Below are 23122 nucleotides of genomic sequence, written 5' to 3' on the forward strand. Positions count from 1 at the left end.
AGCTTTCAGAAATGAACCTGGCAGCTTACAGCCCTTCACAGGAACTACAGGCCTGCACCTAATCACTTCTTCCTCCAGTTGAGGCCACGTGAACTGAGCTCCTGGTCCAGTTCATCCTCCATTGCATTTGTGCACCTTGATGGTTATTTTCTTGACAGGTTATACAGGGTCCTTCCTAAAGTTACTAAACCAAACTTCTGCTAACTGTCTAACTGTCCCTAACTCCTAATATTTAAACATCATTTGGCAGAGAGTGAAGGACAGAAATGCATTTTCTTCCTAGAAATTAAAAACAAAGCAGAAATGAGTCCTCCCTTCCCCCAAATGAAGAAAACACTGACATAACCTCACCGCTTGCTGCCTCTGATCTTCCAGCCAGGCAGTACATGCACACGATGGCCAGCCGGCACCCCAGAGCAGCTCTAGCGCGTGCCGTGTCCTGCCCAGCTAACAGCACACAGCCGCAGAGAAACTGGGGTACTGTGGCACAAAGGTAAGGGAAGATGTGGTAGGGGAGGAAGGGCACAAAAGATGTAAACCCACAGGAAAGCAACTTTCATCAGGACCACGATACATTAGCTCCAGTCTTACCCACAGAGAACCAGTTTCATGCGGATTACGTTCTCCCCAGCTAATAATTTTTGAGTCCATCAACCAATTTCAGCCTGCTTTGGTGCAGAAGCAGAGATAACTGCCTTCCTACAAGTCACATGAAACCAGACATCCAAGTAGAAGAGACAGACCCTGCAATTGACCCACCTCAATGTCCTAACTGAAAGGAAAGCCATAACATAGGACCCATTTTTGCCACTGAAAAATTTGCCTAGGAGATAGTCTTTCTAATCAATAAAACAGCAGGAAAATCTTCACTGAGAATTCGTCATCAAGCACAAGACATAAATCAGCAGGAAAGTCAGCACCATTAATTCCGATGCTCAAAAAAATACTTGTTTCATGTAATCCTAGAACAAGACAACGTTAATACTGGTGATCTAACCCTAACGCTAGTAAACAAACCAAGGGTGTTGAGACCCAGCCTAGAACAGCCGTCCAGCAAAATTACTCCTTACCTCCATTGCACGTGCTAAGAGAGGGCCGTCTAACAAGTGGGGTTAAAAAACGGATCACGATCTGAGGACAGAGGCAGACATGGGGGCCCAAGCTTGCTCCTGATGCTGCTCCCCGCAAGACAGCCCTGGGGATGAACTGACGCCACGAGTTGCTTCTGAACGCCCGTGGCGTATTTGGTCACCATGTCATTTGTTTAAATGAAGGCGAGTGCCAAACATCACGTCATTCTGGGCACGTGCCCTGGAGTCCACAAACTGTAATCCAACGCACCTCATTGCCACTGCACGCTCTGGCTTCTGTTGCCTTTTTGTATCAGCTAACAAAATGTTTTTCTTTTGATATTCCAAGCCGTCTTATGCTACCCCTGTGGCCATAGGATTTTTAAATCCTATCAATCTAGAATTAATTCTCTCCTTACAGAGTAAGTGCCCTTTACCTCTACTTCAAGAAAATTATATTGTTTGAAATAAGTTCCATTTTTGCCAGCATAACATCTCATTTTCTTCTTTGCAGTCAGAAGGAACGATTTGTAATGTGCATCTTAAAAACCCAGATCAAAGGAGGAGGTTAAAATGACTGATAAATCAGAGGTGTAAGAAATGTCTAGGTATTGCTTATTTAAAAAAACAAACAAACAAAACCAGAGTCTCCTCACCGACTCTGATTTATTAACAAATAGCTGACACCCTTTCTTTATTTTTAGGAGACCACAGAGGACTGATAAGATGCTGTGCACAGGAGATAAGAGACATTTCCATATGAGATGTAAACCATTCATCCAAGAGGATCATGTTGTCAGCAAATTTGACTCATTATCCACAGATACTGTAAAAACTAGGCACAGTTCTACTTGTCTGCTAGCAATGCCATCACTGCTAGTTGTGAGAGATCCTTCCTTTCCCCTTCTCCAATGCTGCAGCAAAACCTTGGATTTTGACATCAAGCCCAGCAAGCAGTGTTAGTCCTTGAGACAGAGTTTGCAAAACGTTAATGAAATCAGAATTGGACTGCAGTTTGGCTTGTTGCCCTTGGATAATGGAAGTGAAATTAAAAGTAGAGGGAAGAGAAGGGACTTGCTTATAGCTAAAAACAGATCACTGAATGATTTTTTTCCAAGAATTAAAGCGTTTTATACACTACTTACTTGAGGTTTTTCTATTTCAATGAGTCTAGTGATAGTTGATAGCAGGAGGAAGTAGTATTAAAAGCAACTAAGAAAAACAAACAAGTAAAGCATTCCTTTGAAGAATTTTATTTAGCCAGGAAAATCTATTAGGTAAGAAGCCTTCTGCGAAAGACAAAAAAAAATACAAGGGCCAAGAGAAGTGAAAGATGTGTAGAAGAGGAAAATGAGGAATAGAGTTGTACATAAGAAAAACAGGAGAGAGAATATCCTGAAAAATTCACAAATGCTTTCCTCCAGGAAACAGCATCTATCAATCAGCCCTAGCAATTTATTGTAATGAAATTGATTATTCATCACATTTCACAGGGATTCATTGCCGCTAGCAATGGCCCACATCCTTGCCAGTACTGACGTTCTGGCTTGGGGTTCCTGCCTGTCCAGGGACCGAAACTGGACATTTCAGGAGATCAGGCTTTCTCACAGAGTCATCATTATTCCTCATTTACCCAGGCTGGAAACATAACTGCCTTTCCTGAAGAATCTCTCACCTTTTTTATTCTGGTTTTCAAAAGGCACCCTGAAACTTCAGACTAAAGACACATGCCGATTTTGATTGCTGCCCTACAAACACACATATTCCCTCCAGGTCTAAATGCAGAGCTAAGTAGTATGATCAGCTGTAGGACACCTGGGAAAAACAACACATGATAAAGTCTGGTTTGGAAGGTATTGGGTGACAACTGGCATCTGAGAAGTTAATGTGAGATAGATATATCTTTGCCTCGTTAATGTGAGATGGACATACCTTTGCCTCTATCCATCAAGGTGGAGGGAGCAGATTTTCAATCCTGCCTAGATTTTTGTTTTGTTTTTTTAAGGGCACAGTCCCCACTGCAAATCCATGAGATCTGTATTCCTTAAGCACTTGACACATCTAAAAGTTCAATACAAAGAAAGTCGCTTCATGTTTTTTATTCTGCAGGGTTTTACCTCACCATTTCTTTTACAGCATCAAGGGGTTAAAGCAACCAAAGCCAAAAGATATTAGGAGGAAGAGGATAATAAACTACTTCTCTTGGGAACTAGCAATAACACTGTCAAAAAAACCCAGTCTCTTTGCTTCATTTTGATATGTAGAAATAATTTATGAAGTGCCAGTTATATGTCAAAAAGCCATCGGACAGACAGTTTTCCAGCACTGCCCCACCCTGCCAGGCTACTGAAATGCTGTGCATTAAAACCCTGAGCTGAGACACATGCAGGTTTTGGCAGCAGTGAATGGGTTAAAAGAAGTTTCCCTCCTCCATGAAAGCGATACAGTATGAAACCACCACTATGCTTTCTGCTGTGTGCTGTGATAGATTGTACCTGCTCTGAGCAAGCCACTGAGTTTAACCCTGTTCTTGCTGATGCTAAAATCAATATTAAGATGACCCCACATCCGATGTGACTGGAGCAGTTTTGCACCCCCACTACACTAACCCAAGACAATAGACAAGCACTCAGGTTTGTATCTCGCCCTTTGGTAGCTGCAGCTGAAAGGACTAATTAAATAGCTAAAGCATATGCATACACATCAAAAATAACTTTATAGTGCCTGCCAAAACAATTTGAAAATCTCTGCGAAGCTGCAACAGAACATAGTTTGACAAAATGAAGAATAACAACTACTGTTTAAATAAAAAAAAAACCACACCAAACCAAAAAACAACAAAGAACAGCCCACACCCTGTATCACATTCATTCCCACAGTCTCAAAATCACATTCAAATACAGAGGTGCCCTACCTTTTCGATCGGTGAACAAGCAGATTCCAATCAGTGCGTCACGTCCAAGACTATATAGTGGAGAATCTGTTAATATAAAACAAAGGTAGGGGAAAAAAAATGGAAAACAATTTTTGCTGAAAAACAGTTTTCAGCTGTGAGAAAAGTTTTTCTGCTATTATACAAAGACAGATGCATAAACATATGCATACACGTATGTGTGTATGGAGGTGTGTGTGCATATAATATACATTATGTACGCATCAAATATATTTATGAACAAAACCACATAAGTTTATTACCTATACATTTTAATTCATCCAGTGTGCACCGCTACGGAATTTAACCTATAGCAGACTAAATCCAAAAAGCTACAGCACAAACGTATAACTCTTTCAAATTGTCAACAAGCAAACAAAGCTGACATTTTTAAAAGAAAATCATTACCAGCTCATATGCTGCCATACCACAGAAGCCTATCCTTAAATAACTGCTGCATAATCATTCTCCTGGAGTGTTGTTATCCATCGGCTCGCTGCCTATCTCCAGACAGACGCAGTCTGCAAGCCACCAGCTTGTATCTACCATGTGTAAGTCAGGAAAAGGAAAACTGCAAATTAGAAGTCGTCCCCGCAGTGGTGAAAAGGAAAAGAGGGTGAGTGGGAGAGGAAGAGGGAGTTCACTGGCCACAGAAATTTCGAGAATGATGACAAACCAGCCGGCTCCGCCATCATCCACTTACAATAGGATGCTGCACCTCGCGGCTGCTGAAGCAGTTTGTCAAGGGGTTGCTAGTATCAAATGCCTGACAGGCATTTTAATTGCATCCAACCAAGCGTGTCCCCAGGAATCGGGCCTTTAATCCTATGAATATCATCAACTGGTTTCTTTTGTGCTGCTGCCAAACACACACAGGCACGCACTGCACACAGGCAGCAGCGCACCCGGTTTCCACTGCGATGCCGATCCAAATCCTAAACAGGTTTTACGGACGGTACACGCTGAAAAGGAGGTCTTGAGGGATTTAGCATTTTCTGCATTACGGATTAGGCGGGTGATCCACTCTCCCCCTTTATTTTTCTATCTAGCGCTTCTGTTCACGTGTTGGAACCAGCTCGTCTATGCTGTTATTTGAGCCTTGCATTTGCTTATTCACACCAACAGGAAATAAAACCAGGGAAAACGCAGAAGTGCTGCAGGACTGTAGGGACAAGCAGGGACCCTTCAGGACTAATACAACAGAAGAACAGGGCTCTCTGCACAGTTCAGCTCGCAAATGAGTCGCTGTGAGGAGTCCAGTTTTACTGCCACTATTCAGCCATCGTGTTTACCTTGATCTCGTCTCCCTGTTCCAAGGCTTTCTCCAGAACAATGTTAATCTGAGTAGGACAAGGGACCTGTGAATTGGGAAATCAGCCAGTGTTTTGGGAGGAGGCATGGCACAACTGGGGAGGGGCAGCAGAGAAGAGGTAGAGGAACATGAAGGAATTTTTTAAAAAAGAGAGTGTGAAAAAGTTGAAAGATGAACTGGTTTGGTTTTGAGTATTGTAAGTTTGTAATGAAACAGCATAAAGAGCAACGGAGCAGCCAAGAGAAACCAATGAGCCCAACCACGCTCTTAAGGGCTGAAGAAAACCTTAAATTTCTCTGCAGTCAGGACACACAAGCCAATTAGATCCACTTCCCAACAGCAAGCTCGTGTTTCTCAGTCCCTGTTACAGCAGAGCCCTTGAGGGCGAAGGATGTCAACAGGAGAAGAAAACATCTCCCTATCACCAAATTTGGGAGAGGTCCAACAAACCCCGTCTACCTTTGAGAGGGACCACGGGCTTGCAGGAAGGAGTAACAAATCTCCCATGGATTTTCAGGGCTTCTCTCCCAAAACTTTGGGGGTAGAGGGCTGCAAAGGGAATCGATTCCTTTCTGTCTTCCCCCACAACCACGCCAAGATGACTTTTCACACATCCATCAAACTTCGCATCAACCAGAAGTTCCACCCTCATTGCTATAAACAGATCCTAGTGCCTTAAAAGCATCTCTCCTGACCTGACAGTTTTCCCCCACTCCCTAAATCACCACAGTAGTGAGGAGAACAATGAAATGGAGGAAAGTAACCCCCAAAGACAGCCTGTATGGGACAAGGATGATGGTGGAGCAGGTACTGCATGGCAGCAAAAAGGCCTTCAGAAGGAACGGAAAAAACAAGCAAGAGCAGCACTAGCGCAATTCTTAGACCTTTCCTCTGAGAAAGCCTCCTGTGACTCATCGGAAGGGGTGCCTGCTGCTGCCAAACCTCCCACTGCAGAGCTCATCCTCTGCAGAAACCAAGGAAACTCTAATCCTGAAACTCTAATCCTGCCCTCATCTTCCTCAGCTCCACCATTTAACAGTCGGTGCTTGTTCACAGCATTGCCACCATCCCTGCCTCACTTCTGCAGCTCCCCCTCCACCAGCCACTCTTTCCCCAAAGCAACCAGGAGCTCTGGGAGGTCCCAGAAACACCACCATGGAGTTGGGATGGTGGAGGGATAGCAAGAAGTCCTGAAAACCGTCCTGTAATTTCTCTCAGATGTTCTTGATGAACCTCATGTGGTTCACAAGGGACTGATACATATTGGCAGGCTGTCCCCTACACGCTGGAGCCCATGGCTGACTCTTCAACCAGCCATCCAAATCGCCTTCACTCTGCCTATGCAAGCATTTCCAGGGACCCAATCTGCCGAAACAGCCCATGGCAAATGGTTTCATCATAAGATACTGCAAATAAGAGTCAATCTTAATGCTCAAGTTTGTTCTGGCTGCCCTGCGATATGTCTTTTCATATTCCTATAAAAGCATTTCTGACAAGACAAAAGGCACAGGAGGAGACAGGGATGAAGGGCCTAATCCAGGTACATGCTGGAACACAGAGAACACTCAGCCCTGTCTGAGATTTAACCTTATGTTTTCCTGACTCAGCCAGGTAAGCACGATCAGCCACAAAGCAAACTCATCACATAAAATTAATGCACCCCAACACAGTGAAACAGAAACACTTGCGAGCAAAAAGAAAATACAAACATTAGTAAGTTGACAAATCAAGGTCCTGGAAATGTTTAAATTATGAACTTGTGCTACGTAGCATGCATTTTCAGCACCATGCCTCTCAAAGAGGAATAAAGACATTTACAGTCTCAGTAAAAGGAGGTGGTGAGGTGTGACTGAAGCCTGGTCTAAACTCTAAAAGATCTTGCATGTTCAAGTGGGTTTTTCTCTTTAATTCTGACATTGATCCAAGACAGTGCACTCAGTTTCATTACTGTACTGTAGGAGAGCTTAGAAAATCCAGCTGCATACTGCATCCCTCCGTGCAAGGTGCTGGGCAAAACAGGAGACCACTTCTATTATAACAGATTACTTAGAAGAGCCAAACACAAAAGGAGGTAACGGTAGAATTCTCCTCATTTTCAGGATAATGAAAAAAAGAACAATTAAGGGGCTTGGGCTTGCCTAAGGTCACACACAACCTCTGTTGCCAAGCAAAGCTGGAAGACCCTCCCAGAACCTCAGCCTAAGATCTTTCCACCCCAACCACTGCCGAAATCTTGCTACCAGCCTTTAACAAAGGACTTGGGGGTTGGTTGTGTCTTTTTTAGCAAAGACAGGGTGAACGTTTTATGCAATCAATGCCTAAAATAGCATCCGATATCATCAGTGATGTAGATTAAGAGGAATAAGTCTACTGAACAGAAACTGCACCACTCTGGTAAAAATAGCCCTGGAACTGGGAATTTTCTTTTTATTCACTATTGCCTTACCACTTATAACAGTGCTGGGGATGGCTGCTTGCTAGAGAGGTTGAGAGGAGACAGATGCTTCACCAGACTCTGTAAATATTGCCTGTTCTTCTGCGGTAGTAATAAACATCAGACTATCCTACCTTAACAGCCATTTGAGGGACAACCTTTCTTTTCTTTTTTTCCCTCCTTGAGGGGGAGGGGAAACAGAATAGAAGGGCATTAATTAATTCTGGAAAAACACATGCAGTATAGCACACTAGCTGTTTCACTAGAGCTACACGGTGAGGAAGGCTGAGGCTGGAGTCACCGTCTGTATCTCTATGGTTACTGATAACAGAGAGGATGAAGGGTGGGGAGGAGTTATGAAAAGCTGCAGGCTGTGTTAGCTTCTGTGGGTAACAAGGTGCAAAGGATTTCAAGACAGGTTAGAAAGTTTCAGGATGCAGGGGGGCCCTGGTTTTTTTTAGTCTCTCCCCCAAAGAATGAGCATGCAAGAGCTGATCTACCCACCTCATGCAGCCAGCCCCTCCAGAGTCTTTTCAATTGCATTATTTCCTTTACACCAGTGGTGCCCCGAGCTTTGCATCTACAGCAGATTTCAACATCTTTACGGGACTTACCTGTCCTTCCTCCCAGGCTACCAATAAAACAGGCCTGTACTGGTGACATTGCCCTTCCCCAGCATCCATGCAAAGGCATCCCTTCACACCGAGTATCATGGCCAGCTCTCTTGTACCCATTAACCCACCAGCTGACACAAGATGGGTTTCTGTGCAGCATGGTTATATAAACGAGCCTTCAAAACCCAGGCAAATTATGCCCTCTTTTTCCCCTATCTCACCTTATTTATTTTAAACCTGTCAGACAGATATTTTCAGGGATGACCTCTCTTTTTTGAATCCAAGCTGACTCTCCTCAACTAAATAATATATATGAGGAATACCTAGAAAGGGATCTCCTATTTCCATTTCGCTCTGTGCCGGCACGTCACTGAAATCAAGCTGGAAGACGCAAGATATTTAAATCCTCCCAGGCCTGCTTTTCAGAACAACCAATTCTGCACAGAACCCTTTGAAGCTACCAGATAAATGTATTCTTGGGTTTTCTTAGGAAATCCTTGGTTTCTAGCTTAGAGACCAGTGAGAACAAAAGAATAAGAAAGCAAAATTCATGAAAGGTGTTTGTTAGCCCCCAAACCTTGTATGTACATGTGCTATAGTTACTAGTAACAGCTGCAGTACAAGCTTTTGTATAATAACCCCATAATAAACCAACACCTCTGCCCTGGGTACTGCACGTGGAAGGGAACAGCCCAGTCTCACCGCTCATTCAGCCTGCTGCTTCTGGGGTGCCAGTGTCAGTAATAGCTGGGCAAAACACCCCAAGCTCAAAATCCATTCACAGAGGAAAAGCAAAGAGATGAGTGAGTAGCTACACCCCAAATTTTGACATGGCAGAAGCAAACCTCTATCTCAGAGAGCCACTGAAACATCACTAAACTCATCTAATGTTTCCCCATCAGCACAGCCTGCAAGCGCCCTGTCACCAACACATTGGGCTCAGTGACTTCCCCACTGCCCCTGGAAGACTATTTCAATTTTCACTTGGGTCCTTGAGCCTGCAATATCAGAAATAATTGATAGCACCAACACTCCTGCAAAAACCAATGCCACTTGAGAGGGCCATGACTTTCCGCAAAACCAGATCACTGAACTGCACACATCCACGAGCACAATGTCTTCGGAGGCTGTGAGACAGACTTGTGCAGTCAATACTGCATTATTAGGAGGCTCAAAGATTATACGAGCTAACACAAAGGTCCTCTCTCACAGAACTGGGCCACTGGAGTCTCTACAATAGATTCATTACCATTTTAAACATGTAGGTGAAAGAGGTGGGTTTATTCTTCTTTTCCGTTTTTATTTCGTCTTTAATTCCACTTCCTGCAGGGAGCTAAACTGCATAGTTTTGCATTACCACATAAAGTAGTAGCTGTAGTGTTATAGCCACAACAACCTAAGGTCATAACGGAAGGCAAGTTTTCAGGGAATAGTATTTGCTCTTATCAGAGTGGTGCTGGTGCCCACAGCGGTCAAAACCGAAATGATAATTAATCCTCTGGTCTACCTAAAGATAGTGTTTTTCCTACAAATCCTCTCTCACGTGCCAATAAGAGGTGGAGGCAACTCCCATGGCCACCACAAGCACCGAGGACTTGGGATTCATGACCGCCCCCAAGATAAATGGGAGGATGAGGTTTAGTCAGTCTCTCAGAAACTGAGTTTTTTCTGAATGAAAATTAAGAGTTAAGGGTGTCAGAAAAAGGCAAAGATAGACTGACATAGTTCGAAACAATGCTTGTGGTGTTGCCTTCACTGTTACAAGGTAATCAACTGCTTTTTGTAATTCCAGTTCTCAAAATCCCCCTTGCCCCTACCTGGCTCTTTGCTCCAAAGCCTCCTCCCAGCTCTCTTCCAAATGCTGCTTCACTCTCACTCCTCCTGTTCCATTTGTTTCCCACTCTTCCCCTTTCACTTCCATCACTGCCCTCTCTTCTTCGTGAATCCTTCCTTTACCTCCCTCTTTCTGATACCTCCCCCTAACCACCCTTGCCTCCCCGCAAGAGGTAAAGGACACAGAAAAGTCAAAAGCCTGAATGGCATGTGCTGCCTGACATCCGTGGGGCACTGCGTTACTTATTCTGCTTGCCCGCGTTAGTCCTTCCTCGGCAGCTCCATCCTGTCTTTAGGGGCAATTCTGCCCTTCGCTCTCTGCTTGCAGAGGAAAGGAAAGCAATTGCCTAACACACATAAATTCCTGCTTCAGAGAGATGCTTAAACCAGGCTCCTAAAGCTGTAGGATCCAAAGCCACCAGTTAATGCTGAAAACTGTGGTCAACTTTCCCGTTATACCTCTGCCTAGACTGAGAGACACTCCTGAGAGCAGGTAACGGTTGGTGCCATCCAGTTCAACCCCAGCCTTAACCTCAACTGAGCCACAGGTGCTCTGGTAGCCCTTGAGTACACCCAGCCCTTGTGCCGGTGGGTGTCCACATGAAAGCCTGTCACACCATGCGCATCTTAGAGACACACTGAGTGTTTCTCCGTCCTATCACACGGCTTATGACTAAGAAAATACTACAGATACAAACCCTACCACTTCTTCTCATGTTTTCTCTTTCCTGGCCTACCGGTGGGGTGATGAATCAAGACAAAAACTTGCTTACAGTAAAATATCACAGCTACTGTGACAGAATTTATTCAAATGTCAGTTTGTACTTCACTTAGCCATGTAAGCTAATGTTTTTCAATTAACTGTCATGTCATACCTCATCACAGAAGCTTTAGTTATTATTCTGTATTAGATTTATAAATAAAATATTTTAAATTCATGAATCATTTGTTGAATCACATTTTGCATGACCTGCAATTAAAATATAAATTCTGAGCTGGCATGGCCTTAAACATATATAAAGCAATAACTTCAATGTAAAATACACAAATTTATCTGTTTTGTCTAATCATAGGGTTTGGGCAGTATTTCAATTTAAATCCCATTTATATTTAGGACAATGTGTAAGCAAACATTTAAGTTCCATTTCAGTGAGCAGGATGTTGGCGTGTAGTGAAATGCAGGATTGAAAATAGAGGTTTTCCTGAAGCGGGTCTGTATCTGTGATCCCTTTCAGAGAAAAGGTATTTGCTCCTTCATTTTCATAAGTCAATTTCAAGATCAACCTGTTTTCAGAGATATCTTCCCTAGCAGCTAAATACTGCTTTCCTAAAAGCTGCCATCTAGTTATTTTCTCCCATGTTCACACTCTCCTTCAAGAAATTAAAAAAAAAAAAAAAAAATATTGGTTAGCCCGAATAACTCACTGCTTTTCCTCGACAGCAAAAGCAACGAGACAGGCAATAGAAATTGCAGTAACATGTAGCAGAATTGGTTTGAACAGCTTCTCACTTAGCAGTGCTTTATGTAACAAAGGCAGTCAGGCAGAAACCTATGGAAGAGCTACCAGCAGCTGGGCCACGCAGAGGGGAAGCAACTCTGTCCTCACTACAAAGGAGAGATGACAAAAGCCGCCTTATGAGAACGCTGCTAACTAGTCAGCCTGACCCACATGGGCACAGATGTGACACTGTGTCAGCATGATGCAACAGCTTATTCCCTCTTTGCATGGGCATCCACGTCCTATGCATGGAGATGAGCCTGTCCAATAGCTGTCTTCACAGACTGCAGATTTTCTGTAAAACCAACCACAATTAATAGCCACTTTGACCTCTAAGACAAAGCCCAGCTAAAACCACCAGAAGCCCTTTCCTGACTTCAGCGCATTTGGATCAGAACTTGTACTTCACACACACTCTTGTAGTGCTTCAGATAAAGGCAAGGAAGGCTGGCAGTGTGTGCACTGTGCGTTACAGATACCCTCTTTGCAGAGGACCCTGTTGCAAAGGGCTTCTTAATGGATTTTTGACTGTTGCATTTACTGTGAAATGAACATAGCAGATACTGCAGGCTAATTCATTAGCTACTTGTGATTGATTCTTGTTTTCATCACCATAAAAGCAGATTTCCTGTGGTTAACATAATGATCCCTATTCCCTCTTTGCTTACACACATTTAAGTCAGCCACAGCTCCACTGAGTCCACAGCAGTTGCTACATGAAGACTAAAATGGGTTTAATGACTGGAGACTTGGATTGAGTAACTTAAACATAGCTTTCATTCACCCTGATCTCACGGTGCTGTCCAAAATGATTTTTAAGCTCTTTGTAGATGAGGATTACTTCCCTCATCTCTACCAGGTAGTTGCCTCGAGGGTGAAAAGCAGCAGCTGTTTAACAGCACTCAGTTACACTGCCCATGAGCTCAGGGTACGAAGCAAAGAGTGCCACATCCAATCGCCGTCACCAGGGAGACTTTTGGGAGGTATAACGTGATTATAGTCAAATGTGGTTTATCAGAATGGGATGAAAGACAAGAAAGTCATTAGGTAAAATGGAATTTCATATAAATGGAGGCCCTTGGAACTGATCTGATATACCTCAAGGGACGTGACCTTCTTTTAGATCAAGTACCACCTTGATCGATGGCATTTTAGATGACAAGCCCAAACGGCAGCACTGCCAGTAAGTCGTGGAACTTGTCCTGCTGTTTCAACAACTGCCATGGGAATTCTTGCTACTGTAAGCCATCCAGACACTGGTTTACACTGTATTCAAAGGATGATACTGTTCAGCAGAGCAGTGACCCCACAGCAACACTAGAGCACTGATGAAAATATGATCTGGAATTAAAAGGGTAGAAGGCTGAGGTGAGGATGGAGAGAGAAATTGCCAGTCTCAGTTCCTCTACCATCCTACCACAGTTTATTTGGAAGATTTCTGTTCAGACTGACAGGCAACAGAAGAAAGCACAGACAGCTCAAAAGACAAGCGGTTTATGCTCTGTGCAAGGCTCCTGAGATACACAGAACCATAAGGGAAAGACAGAAATAAGGGTTTGGCAGCTTTAACAACAAACTATAGCAATACAGAGGAAGAATAGTCAGAGACCAATACAACTACGCTAACCATTTTAAAAGCCTGAATATTAAAAAAACCAAAAACAAACAAACAAACAAAACCCAAACATACAGAAACCAGAGACAAACATCATGTAACTAAGGGACAGCAAAAACACAGGAATCGATCAGAAAAGCTAAGGAACAAAATGAATTATAATAAGCAAAGAACATAAAAGGCAACGAAAAAAGATTCAATATGATCTGAAAAGCAGACAGGGCAAGTCATGGTTCAGCAGAGGCACACAGCAAAGATGACGCACAGAAGGGTAGGATTCAACATTTGCCTCAATTTTCACAAGTAAGATCAACTGTAAGCAAACACTGTATGCAATTAATTTTAAAAAGAAGCAGAACCTCAGGTCAGAATAAGAAAAAGCAGCTTAAGAAACACTCAAAACAAGATAGACGCAGCTCAACAAATTCTGTGAGTCCATCCTGACTCAAGAAGAGCATTTAAGGTTTCAGAACAGATCCCAGATCAAATATCGCACTCCCTCTCGAAAGGAAACTGTGGGAAATTACAAACCAGTCAGTTCAACTTTATCCTTGTAAAGATTTTGGAGCAAATAAACAAACAAGCAGTTTACAAGCACCTACAGGACAGGATCACGACTGAAAAAATACTACTGGCAATGAGTTTGTCAATAACAAATCCCAATAAATTAATCCTATTTCCTTCTGATTTTGCATTTATAAAATTCAGGTTTGACCCCAAGTTAGGATGAGCTTTTCACACTTTGAAAAGCATATCCAAGAACTAAGATCATTGCAGCATACTGCAGAGCATCTCCCAAATGTAAAAGCAGGAAATCAAGAAAGAAAAGGATTGAACAGCATATTGAGAGACAAGGCCTCAAACACATAACTAGACAAATCGGGAGTATGTAGCTAGGCAGTAGCTTGGCAGAAAAAGGCTTACTGTGGGCAAAAAAAGAAAAATCACAGTTTTATTTATCCTAATGGCAATGCTGTCCCTAAAACACTGGGATAATTATTCCATTTTCTTTGTTGGTGGTGATGTCTCAGCTGGAGAAGTGCCAAAACTTGGGGTTTGCACAGTAAGAAAGATATTGGCAAACTGGGGAGAGTCCAGATATAAGCAAAAGGGAGAGTTTGGGAGAATAGTCTTCTAATCTTTCCTTGTAAAGCACATGTTTTCAGATAGACTTCTCTGAAGTACAGAAAACCAAACAGTAATAAAAATCTTCCAGAATATATAATTTGTGACAATAAAGCAAGCAAGCAATTACATTCTCAATCAACAGGGCAGGGGGAGATAAAAGAGGGATTCACTGGGCTAATTAAAAGCAAAGATCATTTTTTGGTGAGATACTTAAAAAAAAAATCTGCTACTGAGGAAGGTCAAACTATTTATTTATGTATTTATTTTTATAAAAAGAGCACCAAGGACAGTGCCTAGACATGCTGGCATCCTCCTATGAGTGAATGAGGATCCTGTTGTCCTGTCCTACAGGCACCTGGTTTCCATAACTGTGCAACAGTGCATAGATCGGGCAACTGGTTCAGTGCCCAGCAAAATTCAGCTAGGCTGCAGGACTGATTTATATTGCCTTCTCTGTATCCTTCAGCGAGCTTCCCGAGAAACCAAATCAGGATCGCCAGTGCAGAGCATGGCACTGCACCAACATGGCTCCCTCTACGCCTTTCTAATCTGTGCCAGCCATGGTGCTGGGGACCTCAGCCTCAGCCCCAATTTGCCATTAGGGTTAGGGTTTAGAGAGCCACAAAGCCTACAGCTCCAGGGACACTGGGGCTGGAAAAGGCATGCCAAGGGGAGCACGGCACTGCACCAACATTGCTCCCACTACATTAACATGGTCTCTCAGAGGACAAGGCAGGTGCGACAAGTCCTGCAGCTCTTCCATGTGAATCCCACCTACTGCTCCCCTCTTTGCTGCTGGAGCACCTCAGTGGGGTGGGGAGGGCACCAAGGCTGGCCCTTGCCTCTCCACAGTGCCACTGAGATCGTAAATTAGGGTCTGGGAGCAGTTTTACTGGGTCGGTGACCTGCCATCCCCCAGACTTCCAGCTGGTCCACAGAGTGGGACTGGTTCAGATGAAGGTGTTTGTCCACTTGTTAACATGAAAGTACAGGCTGAAGAACACAGATGCTCCTAGCATTTGCAAGAAGGCTCCCTACCTCCTTTTAAAAGGGTTCAGAACCAAAGTCAGTCTTTGGGGCACAACATCTCTTATCTTTCAGGAAAAACCCCAAGCAACAATGCAGAACCTGTGAGTGAAAAACCAGGAGCGCAACACTATTAAAAAAGACTACTGAAGGAACGAAGAGGAGAGAATAAATGGAATAACTAATACACATTTGCTCCAAGGTTCTCTCTGCACCAATTGGCAAAAAGAATATGACTGAATCATTAATAATTGAAGGAACTTGAAGACAAAGGCATTTTCAGCCAACATTAGATAGAGAGATGAAAGAGGGCTGTAATGAGAATTCTGACAATGGTATCATTGGGGGGGGGGCTGGGAAGGAGGGGGTAATATTTAAAAGAAATGGTTCCTTTGTAAAATGAGAGCAAGCGTTCTCATTACTAATGCAGAAAGACACATCTGAAAGACCTTATTCAGCTGATGGTGTCACTGAGCACTCTTTTGGACACAAGCTCTCCACTAACAATATTAAACAAGGATAGGAGACTGCTGTAGCAAAATATAAAGTGTCACTTGTTTATATTTTTTAGCATCAAATCATTAAGGGATGAATATTAACAAGCATCCAGCTTTCTGAGCTGTTCCTTCACTCTGATGATTCTCTGCACGTAGCTGACTGGATATTTAAACCAGCTTAAGCTTTCATTGCTTTTAGAAGTTGGCCCTGCAGACCAAGTCAGGACCAACATTACTAGCAAAACACACTGGGTATCCCTTCTTAGGAGCCTTCTTGGACAGCGGAGTTTCCACCAATACCTTCAAATGCCATCAGCTACAGCTTCAAAAACAGTACAGAAAAGATCAGATTAGATAAATTTCCTAGGAGGAGGGAAGGGGGAAAAAAAAAAAAACGAAACGAAACAAACCACCAAACCCCAACTCACAACTCTGCGTCATCTGCAGAAAAGACTAGTAGCAACCTGTCATGAACTAAAAGCTCACACTGTCAGAGTAACAAACTCCAAATTAACTATTGATATATTCACCCAAAAAGCTATTCTTGCAAACCTTTCCAAGCCCCAGGAATACGGTAGGGCAAACCACAAAGACATTTTCAGAATTACGCTATAACATCATCACTCACTACAGCTAAGTCGATGGGAAACAACCGATCCACTATTCTTGCAAGAAGTTAAGACAGAAGATGCAACAGAGCACCACAACGTAGCACAACCTGTCTGCAGTCCTGCCTGAACAAAAGCCATAAACAGGAGGAGGGTGGCCCTCCTGCAGCTGCTCACACCCAGAGGACTTCTTCACAGTTCTGCACGAAGACTGCATTTTCTGGTCTACCAACTTTGCTCAAGTCACCTTCTGCTGTCCTCTGAATATCCCTACTGCAATCAGCAGGATGACTGGAGCTGTAATAGTTAGTCGACCCAGGTAAACGTGGCCGGATGTCCTGGTTTCAGCTGGGATAGAGTTAGTTTTCTTCTTAGTAGCTGGTAGAGCGCTGTGTTTTGGATTTAGGATGAGAATAATGTTGATAACGCACTGTTGTTTTGGTTCTTGCTGAACAGAGTTTACACCAGTCAAGGACTTTTCAGCTTCTTGTGCTCTGCCAGGTGCATAAGAAGCTGGGAGGGAGCATAGCTAGGACAGCTGACCCAGACTGGCCAAAGGGCTGTTCCATACCATATGACATCAGGCTCAGTATATAAGCTGGGGGAAGAAGGAGGAAGGGGGGGACATTGGGCGTGATGGCGTTTGTCTTCCCAAGTAACTGTTACGCGTGATGGAGCCCTGCTTTCCTGAGGATGGCTGAACACCTGCCTGCCCATGGGAAGTAGTGAATGAATTCTTTGCTTTGCTTGCACGCGCGGCTTTTGCTTTACCCATTAAACTGTCTTTATCTCAACCCATGAGTTTTCTCACTTTTACTCTTCCGATTCTCTCCCCCATCCCACCGGGGGGGAGTGAGCGAGCAGCTGTGTGGTGCCTAGTTGCTGGCTGGGGTTAAACCACGACACTGGACAGACCCTACAGAGCCTGTTCTTGGCTGTACTCTGCTGGTACAAGAATGGAGCCATGGAAGGGGAATGGATAGAATCCAGTTTATGAGGACAGTGGGGGTTATTTTTGCATTATCTTCTTTTAGCTGCTGGGGATCTCTAACATGTAGACTCACCTTTGTAACTCCTGGCTTTTGGGCACTGTTATTTTTTTTGAGTCTCCCTCGGATCATCTCTCTTTGCAGATCTTGCTGCAAGCTTGGAAACGCTTAGCCTGCTGTGCCATGGCTCAGCAGTGTTTCAGTGAGCAGAGAGGGAGCTCCAGGGGCCATTCACCCCATCCACCTCAGTACAAGTCATCCCCCCCAAAGATACACACTTACCTCCCACAACTAAGCCTTGACTTTAGCTCAGACTAGAAACCGAACCCCAAGACAACTCAAGTACGTTAAACTTGGGATTCACCTCACTTAATAGCAGCCCTTATTCATAGGACTTGCAAATTGCCTAATATTTTGTACGAGACTCATTAATCATTTTTAATTACTTTCCAGTCAATGCAAACCAAAAACCTCAGAACCTGGACAACTAGCAACATCATTCTTCAACATTTCATTGCTTACACTCAGATATAAATCTTCTACCTGACAGAGCTTTCACAGGACAAAAGATTAGTGGAAAAGGAATGGGTTTTCATTATAGGGTTTATTCTCTATTCATTGTATATGTGAGGTTTTTAAGGGACGAAATCAGCCTGTGTGTTCATTTGGAAATTACCAATCCTCTCTTCAACTTAATTTCTTAATCTTTTCTATTCAGAGACTAAATTTTGAAGAACATAAAAAAAAAAAATTATTGCACTTCTTAATAAAGGGAAACCATGAATAGTCATTAATAAATCATGAACAGCTTTACTAATAAAAAAAGTATAGGGCCATGCCAAAATAACCAGCTTTCACACATAAAAAAAACGGCATGCAAACAAAACACAAGAAACCCACAGCTGCTGCGGAGAGTTGCAGGTCAAGAGTCAAAAAAAAAAAAAAAAAAAAATCACATCTGGTAAGGCTGCCTGAGCCTTTGTTAACTTGTGATATTTCTCCAGGATATTTTGATTCTTTGCTACAAGATGTCGTCTGTTAAGGCCATCAAAGGACTGGGAGCTCTAGAAAAACTCAGGCTAAGTGTTTCTCAAACAGCATCCAGTGGTTACACCTGGGTGCTGGAAATCATCTGAGCTTTAACCACTGCAATGCTGGGAAACACTTTTCTTCCAGCCCTTTCTGTTCCCCCAGCAGATTATATTTGCTGATCCTTCTTGCTGGATTTAGGCCACTTCCAGTTGTCGACCCTTTTAGTCTATCAGGAGAAGGCCCTAATGAAACGAGCTTTCTCAAAACAGATTTTTTTCTTGCTGCTGTTCCCACTCTTACATTCACACGTCTCTCCTCTGTTCTCTTCTCCAGCCACTCCTGAGGGCAGGGTTCAACATTACAGAGGCAAGTCACGTAAGGAGCATATGCCAAGACTCAGTGAAAGACACCAGCAGGACGAAAGGGCTTTCTTTTCCTTACACCTTTTGGAGAGACTTAGCGTATCTTCTCAGTAAAAAGACTATCTACACATGCCCCATCTACTGACTGTCAAACAGACCAGCTGATTCCTGTCTCCCACCTTTCCCAAATTCCAAAATACTGTTACTGTAGAGTTCAACAGAATCTATCAACCATTAGACACAGTTAAAAGCTGTGAATACTTAGAAGTATTCAAACATTTAAAAAAAAAAAAAAAAAAAGCATGAGCTTATCTTATTCTCTGATTACTGCTTCCTGAGTCACTGCCCAGGGGTGGTAGTGACTGATGGAGGGGGGGGAAGATGAGCAAGTGTAAATAAATCTAAAATTAGATAAATGTGCAATACACACTTACTCCATTTCTTCCATCTTTTTTCCCTTGTTCTTCAACCTATTCGGTGTAAATTTAACAATTCTCTCTGACTCTGGCTTCTCTCTCTTTCACCTTTCTGCTGCTTCTTTGCATCTCCATATTCTCTTCCACTCAATTTCCCATCTTTCTCCATCATCCACGTCCTCAAGGCCTGCATCAACTCTGCCATGGCACCATGCTCACTTTTGCTGCTGTGGCCTGGGCCTGCCCTCCGCCCAGGCCCCCATCGAAGGCCTACAATCTCCCAACCCTCCCAAGAACAAGGCTTCCACAGCCACATTACGTTGCCCCCGCATGCTGCAAATCCTTGGGTAAATGCTAAAATACGTGTCCTCGGCCAGGTCATCCCGCATGTGGCATAAATGCTCACTCCCCACCGTGCCCCAAACCCACATAGTGTCCCTAGTGCATCCTTCACTGTGCTCCTCCACCCTCTGGCTCTCCTTCCCCCTTGTTCCCTGCCCCACTTCATTCTAAGCAGACCAAGTGCTGCTTAATCATCTCACAGTGGTGTCAGGAGGCCCAAATAATTACTGTTTTGCAATGCATACCTCAATCCTTAAGTGAAAGCTGTTCAGTACGTGTGCTGGACCCCATTGTCAAACTGCTTTCAAAAATTCAATAAGCATGCCATTGGGGCAAGCAAAATGGAGCAGTATTTTCTTTCCACTTTCCTCACCTAACCTTAAAGCCTTTTCCCTTTTCTCTTTCCATCCCCTTGAACAAGGAAGAAACCAAGTGTAGGAGCCTTCTGTATATAAAGCTATATTTTATTAATAAGTATACATACACATATTGGTTCAGATTGACTTCAACATATAGCCAAGATAGAAATAACTGAAAACTACTTTATTTTGTTATACCTTGGTAGAAATGATTTTACACTTCAGTAACTTGAAAAACAAGTCACTGTGACCAGCAAATGCCTTCTACCCTGCAACATGCAATCTGATGAGCAGAAGGCAGAGTGCAAAAGGCACTTGAAGATAAAAGTCTCCTGACAGCATGCCCCTAATATCCATGCACTGAGCAGGTGCTTGCCATCTGATAGAGAACTAAGAGAACAAGATAAACTAAAAAGCTTAAGGTTTTATTTGCTATCTCATTTTTATTCAACTACCACTCCACATGTTGCTATTTACTTTCTGCGGCTCAAGGTTTTGCCCCTTTAGAAGACCAAAAGACTCTCTCGTCCTGAATTAATCTTTCATTCCTGAAAAGCGCTGGACTGAGTCTTCTTATTTCCCCCTGGGTACACCAAGGGTAGTGACAGCTGATCCCTGCCTGCACTGCCCAGTCAATTATTATTATTTTCCTTCTGAAGCCCACAAAGACTCTTCAGGAGTGAAAGCTCTCTCAGTGCGAGGGCACTGCGTAAACACCTGCTAAGAAATGAAAGCATGAGACGAGATAACGGGTGGGAGGAGGAAAGAGGCTCTAAGGGGCAAAGTAGCTCACTGGAACCAGAGGCAAGGGCCCAGTCTAGCTCCCGCATCTCTGCCCTGACTTCCAGAAACTGGGTGAGAAAAGATTTCCTGCAATCCAGCTTTTTCCCCATGTTTGACCTTCCTTACCCAATAGCAGGGCAAAAGATTATTGTATTGTTTACATTTTATCTACACTGCAGCAGCTTGAGGCCTCAGTCCCAAACCAGCCCCAGAGCACTAGGTGCTGCATCCACTTGCACCAAGCATATCAGCTGCACAGTAAACAAATGACAGTGTAGATACATGTGGACAACACCCATAAGCTGCAGGATGAGGTGGTATCTCAGATGGAACCTGTTGATGCACTTTCAGCTGGCACTGCATGACTTGGGACTCCGAGGACACCACAGTGGTTTGGCTGTCACAAGGTGCTTCCTCGCACCTCCCAATCCATGTGGAGAGGAAGCAGAAAAGAAAGCAAAGAGGATGCAGCTTGAAAATTGGCAGTGAGTGCTATATGGACTGGGAATAGGACTAACACAGACACCAAAAAAAACCAAACAAAAAAAACCAAAAAATCCCACAAAAAAAAACGAAAACAAAACAACAAACAAAAAACCCACCACACCCCTGTAAGCAAAGAGCAACCAGGTCCAAACCACTTACAGTTCGTGCTGACCTTGGCCAAACAAATCTAATGTCTCTAGCAGTCTCTCTTAGTGAAAGACAGCCAAACCCCTGATGTAGCCAGGTCACTTCAAGCTCTTAAAAACTGAAGACTAGCTCACAGAATTCTTTAAGATAAGAAAAATAGAAAAGAAAAATGGATTAAAAAAAACCCCAATTCTATCTTACCCGAAGATTCAGAGAAATGATGCTGCACTAAGTGAACCCCAACCCTACATCAATGCCCTGCTGAAAGCCTGGCTGCTCTCAGGGAAGAGCCAACCTGAGCAAAGCCTGACCTTAGGGGCCAGGGAATCCTTGGGAAGAGAGGGGAGGTGTCTCTCCAAGCAAACCTCTCCACATGAGCTCCCAGCAGGACCAGAGAAACTGAAAGGCCCAGCATTCGCCAACAAGGGATAGATGGTGGCAGAGCAAAGCCCAAGCTGACAAACAGGCTTATTCATTTGCTTGCTGTTTATTATGTATAAGCACGGCGCCATCTGCTTTACTATATCCTTTAAAAGGCTGTAGCAGCCAGGAGGAAGGCAGCCTGTTTGCCATCCTCCTGCTGTGGAGCACAGAGCAAGGCAGGCTGCTCTGCAGAGAGGAGGCTGCCCCTTCCCTGAGAGCACCCGCGCAGGCGCCGCTGAAGGGGCCAGGGCAGGCAGGGAGGGACAGAGCCGGGGGGAAGGTGATCAAGAAATGGCTGACAACAGCAGAGCATTCATCTTACACGGCCAGGTGACTGGGGGTCCCATTGCAGGCTGAGCACTGGCACTGCCAGCGAGGGGGAGCAGGGAGACTGCAGAGTCAGGAGGGAAGTGGGCATTTGGCCATGCTCAGGACACCCATTATTCTGCCTGAAACCGGACTGTTGACCGAGCTGGACAGTGCTTATTGGCAGGCAGGCAGCCTGGCTGCTCCAGCAGCCTTGGCGAGAGGAGGGAATCCACAGTCCTGCAACTTTTGCAGGACACAAAGTCGCTGCTTCCAGGGCCAATTCTCCTTCTTCTAAAAGGGCTGTTCCCCTAACTGAGGGTAACTACCTTGGTGTCAAAGCACTAGGTAAGATTGAGGCCCAGGTCATTGAAGAAGTTTGTTTACCCATTTCAAAGCTGGGTGGCTTCAAATGAGGGGACATGACCACTTTAGAAAGGGTGCCTTGAGGTTGCCACCAAATGCAGCAAAGCTGCAAGCTATGGGACTATTCACTGAACATGCGCATATCTCACGTGATTTTGGGGATCCCAATATTAGATCAATCACTCATCCTATCCCACCACTGATTACTGCCATCCTCTCCCCCATACACGCCCAGCCTGAGTGGTTGGTAAAGCCTCAGTGCAGCCCTGTGGAATCAAATGCTAGAGAACCAAATATCTATATATATGTATGTATATATATATACACACACACACATGCCATATAACTGTGAAACACCCCATCTGCTCACGTTACAACACTTTAAATGCATGCAATTAACTGAACTGAAATGGCATAAGGATCTGGATCAGTCAGTGTCTTTTTCCCCCTAGACTCCCACTATTTCCACCTCTCACCCTAACATACGGAATGCCATATGAATTACTGAATGGATCATGCTAAAACTGGAGCCTGTAAAATCTA

General features: G+C 43.9%; 1 protein-coding gene across 50 annotated transcripts in view; it reads right to left on the bottom strand.

The window, feature by feature from the left end:
- Positions 1–23122, bottom strand: part of MAP2 (microtubule associated protein 2) — a 240331-nt gene that overhangs the window by 136400 nt on the left and 80809 nt on the right. For 48 of the 50 annotated variants that reach the window (XM_087731223.1, XM_087731220.1, XM_087731252.1 and 45 more), the window contains one exon: positions 3985–4050. The exons of 1 other annotated variant lie outside the window; for it this stretch is intronic. The gene's annotated coding sequence lies outside the window, so the exon portion shown is untranslated. Of the gene's footprint in view, positions 1–3984; positions 4051–4410; positions 4756–23122 lie in introns of those variants that run through there. One more of the 50 variants, XM_087731222.1, reaches the window with a different exon arrangement.

This window comes from Nipponia nippon, unplaced genomic scaffold (assembly GCF_047370975.1).
Source record: "Nipponia nippon isolate SJK-2023a ecotype South Korea unplaced genomic scaffold, ASM4737097v1 scaffold_5, whole genome shotgun sequence".
Taxonomy (NCBI): domain Eukaryota; kingdom Metazoa; phylum Chordata; class Aves; order Pelecaniformes; family Threskiornithidae; genus Nipponia; species Nipponia nippon.